The sequence below is a fragment of the Bos taurus genome, chromosome 3 (assembly GCF_002263795.3).
Source record: "Bos taurus isolate L1 Dominette 01449 registration number 42190680 breed Hereford chromosome 3, ARS-UCD2.0, whole genome shotgun sequence".
Taxonomy (NCBI): Eukaryota; Metazoa; Chordata; class Mammalia; order Artiodactyla; family Bovidae; genus Bos; species Bos taurus.
In genome coordinates, this window is record NC_037330.1 from 108721809 (window position 1) to 108741789 (window position 19981).

A 19981-nucleotide genomic window follows, 5' to 3' on the forward strand; every position below is an offset into this window, starting at 1 on the left:
CACTAAGAAATGCAAATTTGCATAGCTCATTTTAGGGATAAAAATTGACGGGGGCAGCCAAGAGACAAAAACCAAGACCAAGAGGAATGAGTGGCTGGCATCAGGCAGGATCACCCACCCACCCCAGACTTGAGACTGCCCCAGCAGGTACATGGACAAGCCTACCTGCACCCTAAAGTTTTCCGGACCTCAGTATAAAATCTGAAAACTTCATGTGGAAGGCTACACCTACATTATTAAATACTAAAGAAATATGAGTTCAAAAAAGTCATTGGTTTGGACAATTTCGAAAATAACAAAGGGCTTTTGAGATATTTATTTGAGAGAAAGAAGAATAATGAGATGAGTTATAGGAAGTCGGGAAGAAAGAACTATCTTCCCTCAACAAGCATGGCACAGAGGAAGGCAAGAACTCAGTAGCCAGATGGCTAAATGGAGGCTTTTATGCTGTTATTTTAATAGCTGTAGCTTGCATGTAAAAGGTTACCTGGATAGATGGTGTGCATCCATTTCTGGCCATGCACTCCCCAAGAAGGACCCCACCTCCACCAGGACTTCAGCACAGGTGGCACAGCTCAGTGCCGGGCAAGATGAAGAAACTTGCTGGGACTGTCATCTGAACACTGGGCCCTTGGATCTTCTGGGGTCTGTGAAGACAGCAGGGCTTCTCTTTGTGTCTTTTGAACTGTTGTCAGCATCCCCCAAAACTCAACACAAAGGATACATTTACCTGTGATCAGACTGTACAAGGCTGATGACTCAAATGGCAGATTTCTTTGCTTTTGGCTGGAAGTACAGCAACTCAGTATGAACCCCTGCTGCTCTGAAACTCTGATTGCCAGTTATAGATGTTTTGATGAATAAAAAATGGGAACGCAAATTAATTATTACTTATGAAATGCAGATTGTTTGGGAGACAAATATCTTTCAAACTTTAGGGCCCATCAGGGAGGCTCATAAAAGTAACAATGAGAAGATGATGAGAAGGTTGGGATTCATGGATCCAGGGACAATTTTGAAAACTCCATTCCATAGTAAGTGACGGCAATAGTCTCTCTGTCTCTGGGTTTCTGGTCCAGCCTTTCTGTCTCCTTGACTCTGGGTTTCTAATTTTCTCTGCTTATGCCTTTCTCATTCTGTTCCTATCTTCAGCCTCCTTGATTCAAAGCGCAACTCCGTGGCCTTTGTCTCCTTTCTCACCCGTCACTGTTCTCAGGCATCGTAACTGTTGTATCTCTCTCGTGGCCTCTGCATCTCCTGGTTTCTCTGGTGCACTCTTCTGTGGTTCCTCTGCCTGTGTCTCCTCTTTCTCCCTCTTCTTCTTTTCTTCTCCCTCCCGGGCCTTGGTCTACTCACGGTCCCTATGACATTGTCTACTTCCTCCCTGGCATCTCCTTCTCCCTGGTTCTCAATGTTTCCATCTCCTCACCCCATTTTATTTTCTCATGATTTCTCCAAGATCATGTCTCTCCTACCCTGACCTGTGACTGGACTGGACAGGGCTCTCTATGGGAGCAGGGCGTTGCCTCACTCATGGCTGTATCCTCAGCACCTAGAACAATGCCTGGCACATGAAGGGGAAGTTCAATAAATATTTTTCAGTTCAGTGGATTCTCTGTCTCGGGCTCCCCCCTCCCCCCTCCCCCCACTCCCCCCCCTCCTTTTTTTTTTCACCATAATACACATCTGTTCTGGGCTTTCTATCTCTCTGTTATGGTCCCTAACCCTTGACTCTTCCTCATGAAGGAAGTCTGTCTGCCCTGGCATTCCCCTCCGGGTCTCTGGCTCTCTCCTCTCTTAGCAGCAGGTGATGGGGCTGGAGAGCAGCCTGGTCCAGTTCAGAATCCAGACCAGTTGTGCCAGACCCTGCCTCCTGCACAGCCTGCTGTTTGGCCTCTCTCTAGGACCTTTCCACAGGAAACAAAAAAGAGAAGCTCCTTTGTTTGCTTGGAAGCCAGCAAGGAGACCCCTGATAAGACAGGGGTGACCCCTGATAAGCCAGCAAGGTGACCCCTGATAAGACAGATAAGGCTGTCTCTGATTTGCATCACCCACCCTCCCTGCAGCTGCTTTGTCCAGTCCAGAGTTTCGAGAGCATCCCTGGACAGTGACTGTAGGTGGCTGGTCCCTGCCTGGGTTGTGGTGTGGGGGCCACTTTCTTGGCGGGTTCTTGCTTGTGAATTCTAGACAAACAACATTGTTCCTGGGACTGGCAACTGACTCTCTGGACCCATAACTATTGTTGGCTTCAGCCAAACATATTGCAGGAGCAGAACCCTGGGGAAGGGTCAGCTCTTGGAGCAACAAAACCTTTAGGGATGAGGTTCCATGCTGTCAGGATTAAGAGCATGAGTCACACAAGCTGAGTTAAAATTCCAGTTAAGCCAGAGACCTTATGTCTCAGTTTTCACATCTGTAAAATGGGAATGATCACCCTTATCTTGTAGGGTGGGAGTGGATTAAATGTGATGATACCCACAATCATGGTATCTGGTCTGCAATAAATACTATGTAAACAGTAGATATTAGAAATAGTGGCAGGCAGAGGGTACACATGGGAGATTTTCTGCTGAAGGAAGGATGCATGGGCGCTAGTCCTATGACAGCTGAGTGTATTTTCAGCAGTGACACATCCAGAGGTGAGGAACTCTAGAGGCAGACAGAGCCTCACCTGGCCATCTGGTCCAGCCCCCTGCCTTAGGCAGATGACTTTGCAGACCACCCGGGGCCAGTGGAAGGTGTTCTCTTTCAGAGTTTCCCCAGGGGCAGACACACTGCAGCCTTCTCCATCACCCATCTCTACTTCCTTTGCAGTCAAGTTGGCTTCCTAGGATCCCATCTAAAGCCTCTTGCTTTCACACTGGCCTGGTGGCTTGTGGCAAGTGCTCTGCAGACCTGGAGAAGAGCCCTAGGCTATCATCCATCATGGTGGCAGCCCTTCGGACAGTGTCTCCCAGGCTGTGGCTACAACTTCTGATAGAAGCCTTCAGGGTCCCCAAGTACCTTCCTGTAGGAAGTTAGGGATAACACGGAGTCTGCAGTGCAGAGCCAAGAACTCACTTGAAAATAACTCCAAGGCTTTCTCCAATTTTCTGGAAATTGATGAGTATTTCCAAGGGCTGGTTGGGCCCTGCCTTCCTCTCCAACACTCCTAAGTTCACAAGCCCAACCCAACCCCACACCCTGAGCCGGCCTCACTGTGATTCTTCACCAGACCGGCCCACTTCCCTTGATGCCTTGATGTGGCCCCATGGATCTGAGCACCTGCAGATACTGACAGAGAGGGAAAGAGTTTTGGGTGAGACTTGTTCCCATCTTTGCTCCAGATGACTCACCACCTGCCTTAGTTTTTCTCTTCCCATCGTTACGTAATCCTGACTCCAGGATTAAAAATATTCCACTGACTACCCCGTCCATCTGTCATTCTCTCTCTTTCTCTCCCTCATATTTATACATATGATCTTATTTTTAAGATACTTTGGAAAGAGCACTTCCATCATACGCATTATATCAGACATGGGTTTCCGAGTCATCATTGGCTTCCTCCAGAACAGCAGTCCTGGAGGAGTGAGATTTCCCCAAACCTCTAGGATTGCAGTCTGCTTGGTGCCTCTGTCACTCTGATAGGTTTGCTGCATTCAAAGGACCTGTGTCGGGAGCTGTCCAACACTCCCTCAGGGCAGCTCCTTGGCCATTCTCGCCAGTCTCACAGCCTGGGCTGGGTGTGTCTTCCTTACCAGCCTGGGAGTTAGAGAAGGTTGTCTGGCTAACTCAGGATTCAGGTGGTAGATGGCCTGAGTCCAGTCCTCAGGATGGGGGCACATGCCTCCAGCTCTGCTCCCCATCTTATGACCCAGCTCACCTTGTCTCCATATTAAATTCCTGGCAAGGATGCCAGGAATCATCCTTGGATTGATGGAGAAAAAGCACAAGGGTTCATTTCTACTGTCTTTGTTGTCATACAATCTGAGGACTGTTGAGGGCCAGAGGGGCCAATACTTTTGACTGAGGACTCTTATTCATTCTTTGCTCATTTGATATACTGATGGGGGGGGGGGTGGTTTACCAGGTACACAGTAGGTCAGACTTCCCAAGAGGGTGCAGTCAAGGTAGGAGAGACTACTCGTGAAGGCCAGCTAATTTAGTGTCACAGGGTTCAAGTCTGTTTTCTGCTGGATGCTAGTTATGTGACAATTGCTGGAGCTCTCAGAGTCTGAGTGTCCCCACACGTGCCATGGACACTGTGAATTCTGCCTCTGGGGCTGGTGCAGTGCTAAAGGGATTGACAGTGCCTCGGAGCAGCAATGCTGAGCAGAAGGTATCATCGTTCCGTACGTGTGCTTTCAGACCCCTCGTGTACCTTGCTCAGGAGCCCTGCCTCCTGTTTTGCCTCCTCTGATCCACACTTCACGTGGGCCAGCAGAGTATTTACTCCAGAGTTTATACCGCTATTTCCCCGCTGGTCACAGCACCCAGTTTAAACTCCTCAGAATGACACCCAAGGCCTGCGTCCCTTGTCCTCTGTGGACTCCACGGCTGGCTGATTAGGCCTTGCTCTTTCTGTTCTGTGTGCTTGAGTTCATTGATTAACTCTCTGTGTCCAGTTTCCTGAACTGTAAAATGGCGCAAATGAGAGTATAGGCAGACCTGGAGATACCACAGGCTTGGTTCCAGATCGCCACAATAAAGCCAATATCAAAATAAGGAAATAATTTTTTTTGGTTTCTCAGAGCATGTAAAAGTAGCTTTATACTATCAGATCAGATCAGGTCAGTCGTGTCTGACTCTTTGTGACCCCATGAATCACAGCACGCCAGGCCTCCCTGTCCATCACCAACTCCCGGAGTTCACTGAGACTCACGTCCATCGAGTCAGTGATGCCATCCAGCCATCTCATCCTCTGTCGTCCCCTTCTCCTCCTGCCCCCAATCCCTCCCAGCATCAGAGTCTTTTCCAATGAGTCAACTCTTCGCATGAGGTGGCCAAAGTACTGGAGTTTCAGCTTTAGCATCATTCCTTCCAAAGAAATCCCAGGGCTGATCTCCTTCAGAATGGACTGGTTGGATCTCCTTGCAGTCCAAGGGACTCTCAAGAGTCTTCTCCAACACCACAGTTCAAAAGCATCAATTCTTTGGCGCTCAGCCTTCTTCACAGTCCAACTCTCACATCCATACATGACCACAGGAAAAACCATAGCCTTGACTAGACGGACCTTTGTTGGCAAAGTAATGTCTCTGCTTTTGAATATGCTATCTAGGTTGGTCATAACTTTCCTTCCAAGGAGTAAGCGTCTTTTAATTTCATGGCTGCAGTCACCACCTGCAGTGATTTTGGAGCCCCAAAACATAAAGTCTGACACTGTTTCCACTGTTGCCCCATCTATTTTCCATGAAGTGGTGGGACCAGAAGCCTTGATCTTTGTTTTCTGAATGTTGAGCTTTAAGCCAAGCTTTATGCTATACTGTAGTCTATTAAGTGTGCAATGGCATTACACCTAAAGAAACAGTGTATATACCTTGGAATCACACTCCCAAACTTCAGACTATACTACAGAGCTACAGTAATCAAAGCAGTATGGTACTCACACAAAAACAGACTTATAAATTAATGGAATAGGATTGAGAGCCCAGAAATAGACCCATCCACTTATGGTCAATGAATCCATGACAAAATAGGCAAGAATATACATTGAAGAAAAGGCAGTCTCTTCAATAAGTGGTGCTGGGGAAATTGGAGCATTACAGTAAAAAATGAAATTAGATCCTTCTCTAATATCATATACAAAAAAAATAAAAACAAACCCCAAATGGATTAAAGACCTAAATGTGAGACCAGATACTATAAAACTCCTGGAAGAAAACACAGGCAAACACTCTTTAACATAAGTCACAGCAATATCTTTTTGGATCTGTCTCCTAAAGTAAAGGAACTAAAAGCAAATGTAAACAAAGGGGGCCTAATTAAACTTAAAAGCTTTTGCACCACAAGGGAAACCATCAACAAAATGAAAAGAAAACCTACCGAATGGGAGAAACTATTTGCAAATGATGTGACCAATAAGGGATTAATATCCAACATATATAAACATATATAAACAGCTCACACAACTCAACATCAGAAAAACAAACAACCTGATTAAAAAATGAGCAGAACTGAATAAACATAGTCAACAGGCACATGAAGAGATGCTCAGCACCACTGATTATTATGAAAATACAAATCAAAACCACAACGAGATATCACCTCACACACCTGAGAGTAGCTATCATCAAAAAAGAACACTAAGAACAAGTGTTGGCCAGGATGTGCAGAAAGGGAACCCTTGTACACTGCTGATGGAAGACTACATTGGGGCAGCCACTGTGGAAAACAGTATGGAGATTTCTCAAAAATGTAAAAATAGAACTACCACATGTCCCAGCAATTCTACTCCTGGGCAGATATCTGAAACAAACAAAAACACGAATCCAAAAAGATACACGCACCCGCTGTTCATTTCAGCATTATACAATCACCAAGATATGGAAGCAACATAAGTGTCCATCAACAGATGAATGTATAAAGCAAATGGGGTATACACATGTAATGGATATTACTCAGCCATAAAAAAAGAACTAAATTTTGCCATTTGCAACGACAGAGATGGACTTGGAGAGCATTATGCCAAGTGAAACAAGTTGGGGAGAGAAAGATGATTGCTTACATGAGGAATCTAAAAAATACAACAAAGTAGCGAATATAACAAAAAAGAAGCAGACTCACAGATGTGGAGAACAAACTGATGGTTATAAGTGGGAAGGGGGTGGAAGGGCAATAAAGGGGAGTGGGAGGCACAGACTACTGGGTATGAGCAAGGTGCAACACGGGGAATATAGTCAAAATTGTGAAATAATTGTAAATAGAAGGTAACCTTTAAAATTTGTATGCATTCTAAAAAATTATAAAATAAATAAAATACTAGATTGATAAAAACCAATGTACGTATCTTAATTTTAAAATGCTTTATTCCAAAAAATGCTACCAATTCTCCTCCAATTAAAAATAAATAAATTTAAAATAATGCTAACAAAATCACTGCAGATGGTGATTGCAGCCATGAAATTCAAAGATGCTTACTCCTTGGAAGGAAAGTTATGACCAACCTAAATAGCATATTCAAAAGCAGAGACATTACTTTGCCAACAAAGGTCTGTCTAGTCAAGGCCATGGTTTTTCCAGTGGTCATGTATGGATGTGAGAGTTGGACTGTGAAGAAGGCTGAGCGCCGAAGAATTGATGCTTTTGAACTGTGGTGTTGGAGAAGACTCTTGAGAGTCCCTTGGACTGCAAGGAGATCCAACCAGTCCATTCTGAAGGAGATCAGCCCTGGGATTTCTTTGGAAGGAATGATGCTAAAGCTGAAACTCCAGTACTTTGGCCACCTCATGCGAAGAGTTGACTCATTGGAAAAGACTCTGATGCTGGGAGGGACTGGGGGCAGGAGGAGAAGGGGACGACAGAGGATGAGATGGCTGGATGGCATCACTGACTCGATGGACGTGAGTCTGAGTGAACTCCGGGAGTTGGTGATGGACAGGGAGGCCTGGCATGCTGCGATTCATGGGGTCACAAAGAGTCAGACACGACTGAGTGACTGAACTGAACTGAACCACCATCTGAGCCATAATCTTTTTGCAATAATAACATCAAACTTCACAGATCACAGGAAATATAATCACAATGAGAAGTTTGAAATATTGTGAGAATTACCAAAATGTGACACAGAGACACGAAATGAGCAAATGCTGTTGGAAAAATGGTGCTGATAGACTTGCTCAATGCAGGGTTGCCACATACCTTGAAATTGTAAAAAAAAACAAAAAAAACAAACACACTTCCGTGAAGCATGAGAAAGCAAAGTGCAATAAAACAAGGTCTGTCTATAGATACCCAAAGAGAATAAACCAGTGGAAACGTGGAAAACACTTGAAACAGCAAGAAATGGTTAGTAAGGGTTTGTTACCAGTATCAATTAGTCTTCGTGCCTTTATACATGCTGTTTCCTCTGTGGGGAATATTCCATTTCCACAACCTCCCTCCACCCTCCCTCTGGAAAGCTCCCACGCATTTCAAGATGCGTTTTAAAGAGGAGCTCCTGTGTGAAACCTGCCTCGGTCCTCAGACACACAGGGCCCGCCCTTCTCGGGGCTCTGCTTCCTGCCTCACGGTGCACATGTCAGTTTCTCAGCAGGCTGCCTTTCCAGGACCGAGCACCCACCCTTTCTCTCTCACCTCCTTCCCCTCCCCTAGGTCTTACTATGCTCAGATTCTGTGAGCTAGTAATTGTTGACTTTGGGGCCAGCCTGGTTGAGCCGTGTTTCCTTCACCTCCAGCACATACCTTTGGGCTTGTGTGAGCTCCTCCAGTGAACCAGGCGATGGCTAAGTGATCCCTCCCAATCATCCCAAGAGAGACTGCGCCCATTGCATGGATGAGGAAAGTAAAGGCCAAGTGAATTAATCATGGCCCCAAAGAACTGAGACTGGCTTACTTTGGCTTCAGGATCAGGCATGGGCCTCCTTTCTGCCCACATGCCTGGGCCTCCCAGCCCTGGGGTGTCCACACTTGCCTTCTTCATCCTGCCCCAAACTGAAAGCCTGGCAGGAACCCGCTTCTGTGGACTGGGTGGGGCAGGGCAGGGAGATGAGGGCTGACCAGACCCCTGCCCCTCTCTCCTGGTCTAAGTCATGTGTCTGTCCTTCTATGAGATGTGCCCCCACCCCCAGAGCAGGACCTGCCCCTGGAGAGACTGAGGAGGTCACCAGGCACAGGGACTTCTGCTCCATCGCCAGCATGAGCCAGGTGTACCCTGGCTGCCCACTCTGGGCTGGCCTCCGCTCAAGGGGGGATGTCTGGCAGGAAAGAAGAAGGGAAGGAAAATTGCTTTTTCATGGCCCCACCACAATCGCCTCCAGGCTGTTATATAATCAATAAGATATCAGTGCCTGTGAGAGGCACCCAACCTCCCATTCCCCCCTCCTCCCGGGAAAGCCAGGCTCTCATCTCAGGGTCTGCTCTGTGATCACGACCCGGTGGGTGGAATGGCTTTCAGGATGGTTTGGCAGCGGAAGGCGTCCAGCACACGGGCTCCTGCAGTGCGCGAGCTCGCCGCTCCTTCCCCTTCCAGCAGCCTCTGTCTCTCCCTTGCCCCATCCTGCCTGCCTCCAAAGTCATCGAAGTCCGGATCAAAGTGCCGCCTTGCTTATGTCCCCGGGGTGGGACTATCACAGCTGACAGGTCTCAGGTGCACGCTCCCCACCCCACATGCACATGCCCTCCCCGTGCACAGCACACACACGGCCACACTCTCACACACCCAGAGGCAGCCTGTCTTGCATGCATCTTTTGACATTCACAGTTCCCCCTCACAAATGCACCATGGAGTCGGAGACACACTCACACGTGCCTACACACACACACACACACACACACACACACATACTGCAATCCACCCTAAATTCTGAGCTGCTTCTGCCCATCCCTTTATTTCTCTCTCTCTCTCTCTCTCTCTGTAGGAGATGAGGGGGAATTTGGCAGCCAGGTCTCTTTGTCTCTGACTCTGTCTCCATCAGGCTGTCTGGCTTACTCCCCGTGGCCCACAGCATCTGTACACACGGGCATGCAGAAGCCTGTGAGGCTGCACACACACCCACTCCTCACACATAACCATGTAGAACCCAGTCAGTCGCAGGGCTCTGATCTGTGGGGTGGGAGGCCTGGGAGGGATAGGGCAGACAGTGAGGGATTCTAGAAGGTGGTCCGGCTCAGAAGCCTGGCAGACAGCCTTGGCATTGGGACCTCTGATGACAGAAACAACAATACCCAGAAGAGGACGCCAATTCTGTGTAGAAGGTAGATGCAGTGTGGGACTCAGAGTAGACTCTCAGGTTTGAAAATCTAGCTCTGGCACTTTCCTGGTGGCCCGGTGGTAAAGACTTTGCCTTCCAATGCAGGGGTGCAGGTTTGATTCCCAGTCAGGGGGCTAAGACCGCAATCTCCTGTGGCCAAAAAACCAAAGCATAAGACAGAAGCAATATTGTAATAAATTCAATAAAGGCTTTAAAAAAGGTTCACATCAGAAAAATCTTAAAAAAAGAAAAAATCTGGCACTACCACTTACTAGCTGTGTGGCCTTGGGCAAGTTATGTAACCAAGGCTCTGTGCCTTGGTTTCCCTAAAACAAGGGAAATGTGAAATGAACGTGTATCGGCACCATCACCAGGGTGGTCAGGAGTTAAGTGAATTACATGGGTAAAATGCTTAGGACACTAGATGTGTTGGCCACCTGCCGGTCCAGTCGGGACAAGCCATAGTCCTGCTATTCTACCTTCTGGGGACGAAGTAGGGACCTGGGTGGGCCGGCATCTTCAGGGGCAGAGTCAAGCATCAACAGGCACAGCTGAAGGGCAAAGAAAGGACACAGATGCTCAGATGTGTACTGGGCCCGCGGGCCTGTGATCTCATTGAGTGTATGCCCGAACCTACATGGTGGGCATTCTCATTTGCATTTTCAGCTGCAGAGACTAAGGCTTAGGTAGCTGAGGCTTGCCTGAAGTGCTCAGTGGGCTATACCAGGGTCCCTGGGATCCCCCCTAACCAGGGTAGGACTGGGGGTAGGAGATGGCCTAGCAGCTTCCTAGTGACCCCAGTAGTTAAAAGGAGGGGCGTGGAGCAGGATACCAGGCACTGTAAATCAAGACAGACGCTGGAAGTCCCAGCATCTGCCTTTGGTGCCCTGGTCCTGTGACCCAGCGGGAGCCACGTGGAGCTGGGGTTAGGAGTAAAGCTGGCTTTTTGTTTAGTGAGTAAGCACACATCTCCCTCCAGGAGCAATTTCTTTCTTTTGCTCCCCTTCAACGGTGAGCACTAAGCTGTTTCTTCCCCTAAATGGCAGAAGTCCAACCCCACTGGGTAGAGCAGGGAGAGGGGAGACAGTGGCAGGCAGGTGGGCTGAGCCACCTGCCTCAGCTGCTGGGCACAGGTTGCAAGGCTGGGTGGGTTAACATTCGGGCTAATTTACACACACACACATACTCATTAACATTTTGCAGGGAAAAGCTGAGTTTCCAGGGGTGGCAGTGCCCCTGCTCTAGTCTGGGAGGGAAAAGGGTCCTCTGGCTCTTCAGCTCTGCATACGTGGGGGTGGTGGGCGGCAGGGACTGGGAGGAGACTGCAAGGATGATGCTAGTGCTCTGGGTGATGGTGGGGGTGGGCAGAGAAGTTGCACAGGGGCAACTGTGGGGCTGTGAGCAATGATCTCACAGCCCAGCCACTCGGGTGCAACTCCTCCAACTGCTCAATGAGACCTCACATTCGCCCGGGCAGGGCAGAGACTGAGTCTCAGATGCCTCCATCTAGTGGCACGTGAAGACCTACTATGTGCCCAGGACTGTACTAGGTGTTTTGATCCCTTCACCTGTAGAGCTTGCAGGCTCGGGGAGGAAGCAACCCACAGAAGCAGTCATGATACTTTCCCGCGTGCAGCCATAACGGGAGCTGTGGAAGCATATGGCAGGTATATAGCTCTACCCCCTAGGGCCAGACTATAAGCTACATGAGGGCAGGAACTGTTCCCTCTTCCCACTGGATCCCCTTGCACATTTTAAAGGTGAATAAATATGTGTCAACTTAGTGAAGGAATGGATGAGTGACATTCAGCCTGGGTCTGGAGTATGAGGAGCCGGCCAGACTCAGGAGAGTGGGAGCAGTGTTCCAGGCAGAGGGAACAGTGGGGCAAAGGCTTGGAGGCAAGAAAGCACTGGTTCAGCACCTTTGGAAGAGTGGAGGTGGGCATGGGGTGGGTCAGGAGGGGAGAAGTGAAGCAGGAGATAAGGTTCTGGAGGCAGAAACAGGGCCAGGTCATGATGGGATCACAGCCCTTTGGGGGTCTGTGGGGTCGTGAGGAAGAGGGAGGTGTGAGAATGGTTTGTGGTTCACCCTGGTGTGGAGGTGGATTGGGCTGGGGGATCCTGAGTGCAGGGGGGCCCCCAGGGGCTGTGGCAGTGCCTGAGAAGGGAGACAGCAGCAACCTGCCTAGGGGAGGGGGCAGTGGCCGAGGGGATGGAGGGAAGAAATGGAAGAGCAGGACTTGGCGATGGATGGATGCAGGAGGGTGAGGGACCAGGTAGAGATGGGTGCTCCCAGCTTTTGGTTAGGACCATTGGATGGAAGGTGGTAGCCTTTTCTGAAATAGAAAATGAACGCATAGGCAGAGGCATGGAGCAGGCATGGAGAGCACGTTTCTTGAATAAATTAAACAGAAATGTTTGGACCAGGGATGCGATTGCACTCAGGTCTCCTCAAACCACCCCATCCCCCATTTCTTCTCCACACAGAGCCTCAGAGATTGCCCTAAAGCATGGATCTGACCTCATCAGTTCTCATCAAAACACTCAATGACTCCCCAGTGCTCCTACGATGAAGTCTAAAATCCTTATCATGGCCTCTAAGACCCTGTGCGATGAGGCCACGCTGGCCACTCAGCTCTCGTCTCAGGCAGGCACCTTCCCCTTGTTCAGTATGTAGCAACCCCATGGGCCTGGTTCCATCTCCCCCTTGGCCTAAGCTCCTCCCTGCTTCAAGACCCTCACAGGGGCCGTTCCCTCTGCTAGCATGCTTTTCCCCCTATTTCCTATGTCACCAGCTTCTTCTCATTTCTTATATTTTCACTTTAAAAGTCACTTCATCAGGGAAAACTTCCTTTACTCCCAGACCAGGCTAGCTTCTTTATCCTTCCTCTCCTGCAAGTTTCCAAAATTATAGTTAAATTTGGATAATTGCACCTCCACACCCCCTCCACTTCACCTTCAAACCCTAAGTGCTGGAGGGTGGTGACCACATCTGTTTACTTGAATCCTGTAGCCCCAGGGCTGAGCACAAGAATGAGTAGTTGTCACTGAGTGAATGCAATATGTCATATATTTAAGATTATTTGTATCATGATGAATGTTTAGCAACAGTTAATTTGCAACATTAGGCAAGTCAACAGAGACCAAAATAGCAGAAGCATTCCCTTTCAAATATAACCCTCCATAGAGATGACTCCCGGGCCTGCACCTCCATCCAACACTCTCTGAGCACAGTCATTCCCTACTTCTTGTCAGTGTCTTCACCTGCCCTCTGGACCTCTGACCCTAGGTATTTTTCAGGCATCTCAGGTCCAAACCTGGGCTGAGCTTGGCCTGGTCAGGCCCCATATGCCTTCCAGGGATGGAATGAGTGACCTTGCATCATTGGGTCTTCCTTCTAGTCTTTTCCATGCACTCGCATTTGCCGAGGTGGGATGCAGGGGCAGGACGTGAGACCACCAAGCAGTGGGGAGTGGCCGAGAGGCCTGTGGGCCTCTGGAGGGACTGGTCAGCATTCCGCAAAGGGGTCTGGGCAGATCCACAGGCCACAACAGGGAGCAGGCAGAGGCTGCCGCTGAGCAGATAAACAGGTGTGCAGCCAGAAGCAGAGACCAAGCGGAAATGCCAAGGCACGGGCTGAGAGAGCATTCCTTCATTCCTCTATAATTTATGATCCTGCCTACATCTGCAAATGATGCGAGGTCACTTGCTACAAAAATACTGATAAAAGCCTACAGGGAGATTCAAAATAGATGGTAGGGAGATCAACAACCAAATAGATGAAGGGGAAGAAGACGGCAGTGGGCACAGAAGCGTCGTCTCCTATTAGAACAGTGTTTATGGTTTGCTGGCCTCGGTCCTGACAATCCCAGCCTCATATGACCTCTGCAGTCCCCCCTGATTCTACGGATGGCCAGAGAGGCAAAGTCACTCACCCAAAGGCAGTCAGCTGGCCAGTGGCAGGGAGCGGTGGCTGTGGCCAGAGGAAGGGGAAGGGTAGGATGGGGCACATCCAGGAGTGTCTGTCCTCTCAGTTTTCTTGCCGTCCCCTCCCAGCTTTGGGGTGTAGGCCTTTGATCTTGCCCCTGCTTTGCAGAAAATGTTCTGCACCTTTGTCTACCCTATACAGCAGGGTCAGCTTGGTCTCCTGCAGCCCTGGGCTTGTGACCCCATTGCTGCTGGTTCAACAGCTCTCCACCATCGGCAGGAGAACCAACACTCCCTCTGCCAGCACCATCCTCTCTGCTCAAGCTGACCTGCAGTGTCAGCTCAGGTCCAATTCCCCTTATTTCCCACCAGTGAGCAGCCACAGTGGAATCTGAACCCATTCCAAATCTATGCTGGACTCTCCCACCTCTTGCACCTTTCTGCTTGGAGAGGAAAGACAAAAATGTGGTCAGGTGCATGGACCCTGGAGCCAGGCTGCCTGTGCCCAAATTCCAGGGCTGCTACTTTAGTAGTGCAAGCTACTCTGCTCCTCGGTTTCCTCAACTACCAAATGGCCTGCCATTTGGATTGTCATGAGCATTAAATGAGGAGGTAATATCTAAAGGACATAGCATCGGGCTTGACTACTGACTGCTGCTTCTGTAAGGGGTTCATATTCTTTATCTCATTTGCTGGGGGAAGGGCCCCCCAAAACAGCCTCCCCCACCCCAGCAGCCACTGAAATCCTAAACATCCTGAGTAAACATTCTAGTTGGACTCCCTCTCCTGCTTCCGTGACCGACTCTGCTCACAGGAATGGTTCCAGCCCTGTCTTTCCCCCAATCTGAGCATTCTTTGAGCTCTAGGATGTTTTGATCACGAGGGTTTTCCTTTGTTTCTGAGAGTGTCTTGATCCCTAACAAGATAGTGAACTCCCAGGGCAGGGCCCTCTCTTATCTTGTGGTGTGAGTCATAGCAGGTGCTTTGCAAACACTTGTTAGGTTTATGTTTTATAACATGAACCCCCTTCTGGCCTCTGCTCACTCTTAAAGGGGGTTCTCTAGGCTTGGAGCTGAGACAGTGGACAGGCTCTTAAAGATACTGTCATATATGCTACTAGAGCCGTGTGATGCAGTCATGTGTGGGGGTGCCACGGAAGCAGGGTGGGAGGAGGCTGCCAGCCAGGTGTCAGGTAGCAGGAGAGCAGAATCCCATACCTGGAGGGAAATATGGGCTTGGGGGTAGGACTAAGGCTGGCTGGAGCAGATTGTCTCAGCCAAGGACAAGAGCAGACATGGGAGCTGGGGGCCAGGAGGCTGACCCAGAGGAAGGAGATATCCATGATTAGAGAAAAAGGAAGCATGTGATCTTCTCTTATTGTTCCGATTTTCTTACTTACTTCTTCCATACTAGCATTACAGTCCCTCAAAAGCCTCTCTCTCTCTCCCAGCCCAAGCTTGCCATCTTCTAGTGCCTGACCTTGGGAAAGCATTTGACTTCTGCAGCCCCATCTGTGTAGAGGGACTGACGATCCTCTCTTCATGGCATTCTGTTGAAAAATACAATATAAAGTATGGGTTCCCAGGGCTTCCCTGATGGCTCAGACGGTAAGAGTCCGCCTGCATTGCGGGAGACTTGGGTTTGATCTCTGGGTTGGGAAGATCCCTTGGAAGAGGGCACGGCAACCCACTCCAGTATTCTTGCCTGAAGAATCCCCATGGACAGAGGAGCCTGGTGGGCTGCAGTCCATGGGTTGCAAAGAGTCGGACACGACTGAGTGACTAAGTGCAACACACAGGAGTTCCCAAGCCTAACTGGGAGGGGAAAGCACCAGGCATCACCTGTAAAGTCAGACACCAGGCCCCACTTTATTCCAGCTGAATCAGAATTTTCATGGTAAGGAGCTCAAGAAACTGTATTAAAAAAAAAAAAAAATCTGCAGGTATTCCAGTGCAGCTGGTCCAAAGCAGTGTTTGAGAACCACATAAAAAAATGTCAAAATAAGTTCTCAATCAATGTTAATATCATTTCTTATTTTCTTTTTTCCTTTCTTTCTAACTAAAATTAGGAGGGTCGCCAGGCTTAATTAATGAAAAGCCCCAAATACCCAATGGTTGGAGAGAATTTCTTCGTGACTGCTGTTGAGGGTGCTTGTTTCGTGGGTCAGGGTGACAGCAACCCCCTGGAAAGGCCCTCGGAAGACTATCACCCAAGGAGTGAGTCTGTAGATGTTGAGGGGAAGATTGTTAGGAAATGAGCGTTTTGAATCATTTCCCCTCTCCAGTAATTAAGATCTTCTGGCTGCGATTTGTTTTTACCCTGTGTGTTTACTCAACAAACTCACTCATTGATTCAACAAGCATGGAGCATCTTCTTGGCACCAGGCTGAGAGATGCACGGAGGACTCAGAGATTAAAAAGCAAATAACGCACACGCAGTCTCTATCCCTCAGCCTAGTGGGGGAGGCAGATCACCGAAACGAAAGCAACTGATCCTGCTGGAACAGGCCTGTGGGACCCCAGAGGAGGGAAGGTTGGGCTGGACATGGAGCCCTTTTAGAAAGTCTCACACAAGAGGTGCTGTCTGCACGGATGTGAAACAGTGGGGACAGGTATGGCCTCTGTGTGTCATTAAGCAAGTTACTCAACCTCTCTGTTCCTGGATTGCCTCTCTTGTAAAATGAGAATGATGATTTACTTTATTCTGTAGGATTTCTGTATTAGACAAGTTAACATACGAAGATACTTAGAGCAGGGCCTGGCATGTAGAAAAAATTTTTTTAATGTGCACACATGCACATTATTATTATTTTGAGAGTGCATGAGGCTTGCCACCCAGAGAAAGGGAAGGCACTCTGGACAGGGAGAAATCACGTGGAAAGGAACTGAGGTGAGAAGCATAGGTGTGCTCAGGAGCTGGTGAGCAGTTTGGTGTGACCAGGCGTCAGGTCAGAGGCAGGGCCGTATCTAGAGATGAGGTTCTTGGGACACAGACATCTCCATGCATGGGGCTATAAGGGTTTCCGTTTTGCCTCCCTCATGGTCCAGTGGCTAAAACTCCAAACTCCCGATGCAAGGGGCCTGAGTTCCATACCTTATCAGGGAACTAGGTCCCACATGCCGCAACTAAGACCCGGTATAGCCAGATAAATAAATATATCTCAGATTGTTACTGGGTTTGAGATCGAAACATGTACTCTCTGCTATATTCAAAATGAATAACCCACAAGGTCACAGGGAACTCTGCTCAATGTTACCTGGCAGTCTGGATGGGAGGGGAGTGTGGGGGAGAATGGATACATGTGTATGTATGGCTGAGTTCCTTTGCAGTGGGCCGGAATCTGTCACAACATTGTTGATTGGCTCTGCTGCTGCTGCTGCTGCTAAGTCGCTTCAGTTGTGTCCGACTCTGTACGACCCCATAGACGGCAGCCCTCCAGGCTCCCCCGTCCCTGGGATTCTCCAGGCAAGAACACTGGAGTGGGTTGCCATTTCCTTCTCCAATGCATGAAAGTGAAAAGTGAAAGTGAAGTCGCTCAGTCGTGTCCGATGCAGCCCACCAGGCTCCTCCATCCACGGGAGAAGGAGCCTGGTGGGCTGCTACCTCAATACAAAATAAAATGTTTAAAACAAAAATGAAAGTACCCAATGAACAAAAAAGGGCTTCTCTTCCGGTTCCAGTCCATATTATCTCTCGCTGGGAACCAGTTGAGCCCAAATTAACTGGACTTCACAGTGACCTGAAAACCATTTGGTAAGAGCTGTGGTCACTTATGGACTGCTCACCTGAGTCTCCACCCCAGCTGCCTCCACAGTGAAGCATCATCTGCCCCGTCCCCCTCACCCCCACCTTGAAAAAGACCCTCGTGCTGGGCACAGCTTGTTGCTGCCACCGCCTCATCTGACCCAGCCAAAGGCAGGCTCTAAGTCATTCTGCTGGTGTCGGTCCAGCGGGTTGTAGACATTTGCCTTGTTTTTGGCCGTATGGGCCCCTGGCCCACCCGCTCGTGTTTGGTTAGCCTCCAGGCCCACATGCTCTTCATCTCCAAGGTTGCTTTCCCAGCCCCCTTTATAGCCAGAGAGTTGGCAGTTGACCTGGGCTCCATCAGCCAAACTCACTTGTACAGACTCACTGAGAAAATGAAGAGAAAATTGGGAATGGGGGCTCCTATGGAATGCATTTTGCTGTTAAGCAGGAGTGTCAGGGTTGCTGGATCTGGGTGGGCGGCAGGGGTAGAGGATAGAGTTCCTGGGGCAGCAGTGGCTTTGGCACTGGAACCCAGGACCAGGTGTGCAAAACGCAAGTTCCCAGCCATGGTGTGAACAGCTTGGCCTGGTGCCTGGCAGGCGGGGAGGCGGCAGAGGCGGCTTCCTCATCAGAACAGCTCTGCCGTGTGGTTTTGGAAGCTCAGGCTCAAGCCGGTTCCCTGGACACTCACCATCCACTGGAAGATTACCATTCCTGCTTGGACATTTAGAGTCAGTTTTCATTGCTTGTAACTAAAAGCCCTCTTGATACACAGCTCTGCCCACTTACTGGCTGTGTGTCTTTGGGCGAAACCATTCTCTGCCTTGAATCCCTCCTCTATTTTATATACATATATATATTTATTTATATTATTTATATATGTATTTAATAGATTATATTTCATATATTTATATATATGAAATGCTAACAGTAGCCACTATGAGGCCTGTTACTAAGACTCAATGAGACTCTGCACATTCCTTAGCACATATATTAAGGTTATTTTCACTAAATCTAAGAAAGATAAGGAAAATGCCTTTGTTAGCTAAAGAGGCACCAAGAAGTGAAGTGATTTATCCAAAAGCCACAAAGTGAGCAAGGGAGAAGTTCTGGGGCCTCCAAAACTCAGATTCTTTCCTCTCTCCCGTAGCTGCCTTGCGTGTGTGTGTGTGTGTGTGTGTGCGTGTGCGCACACATTCTTTATTGCATAAAGCCACCGTATTATGTGTGCTGTCAGATATCCTATTAAAAAGCAAAGTGGAAAAAACAGTGAGCAGTCTTCCTCTGCCTGCGCTTTCACTGATTACAAAATTAAATTAAGCTTTGTGGCTTGCTGCTGCTGTTTGATGGGGAATACAATGAATTGCTCTTTGCCTCCCTATAAGAGGTCCCAGAAAGCAGTGCTGGGGGAGCTGGGCCCAAGACAGTATTTCTTCTTCCCAATGCCCGGGGGGCAGAGACTTCCTCTCTCCAGAAATGTTAAGCCCCTGAACCAGGCTGCCTTTTTATTAGGTTAATAAAACACCAGGCCCATCAAGTCTCAGGCTCGTAAAGGTCAGTGAGTCACGTCTGAGTGCAGGGGAGAGCTGGTAGGGCAGCGGCCAGCTCCCCAGGGCCAGGGGAGGGAGGAAGCTCTCCCTCCAGGCCAGCTCTGACTTTGGGGCTAGGATGAAAGACACAGGCAGGGCTGTGAAGGCAGGATGCTCGGGGATCCTTACATGCCCTGCTGGCTCCCTAGACCTCAGCCAAGCCGGGTCCCTTCGGAAGGGTCAGGACCCGGAGGTGGCTGATGGATATCAGAGCTGGAGAGAAAAGGGACCTGAGTCTCAGAGCTGGGCTGGCCGATGGACAGGAGAGTTAACGTATGGCATCAGTGATCAGAGAGGCCTTGGTGTTACATGGCATGGCGGATAGGAGCAGGATCTTGGAGTCACTGAGTTCTGAATTCGAATCATGTCTATCTGCCTTTGCCTTCCCTCAATCTGTTCTCCATGCTCCAGTCATCTATTGCTGTATACACACCACCCCAAAAGTTAGCAGCTTAAAACTGCCACCCCCTGTTTGTCTCTCAAACGTCTGCGAGTTAACTGGGCTCAGCAAGCAGTTATTCTGCTCCATATGGTGTTGGCTGGGCTACAGTCTTCTGAGGCTTCACCTGGCTGGCAGTTGGAAGCTAAGCTGGTGCTGTTAGCTGCAATGCCTCCGTTTGCCACATGCCTCTCTGTGTAGCTTGGGCTTTTCCTCGAAGAGTCTGGGCTCTAATGGGAAAAATCCCAAGTGGCCAAAACAGAAGCTAGAGATCTTTGAAGGTTCCATTTTGAAAATTATTCAGCGTCACTTTTGCTGCATTTTCTTGGTCAAAATAGGCCAAGGGCTAAACTTGAGGGGAGGGGAAACGGACTCTGTCTACTGATGAGAGG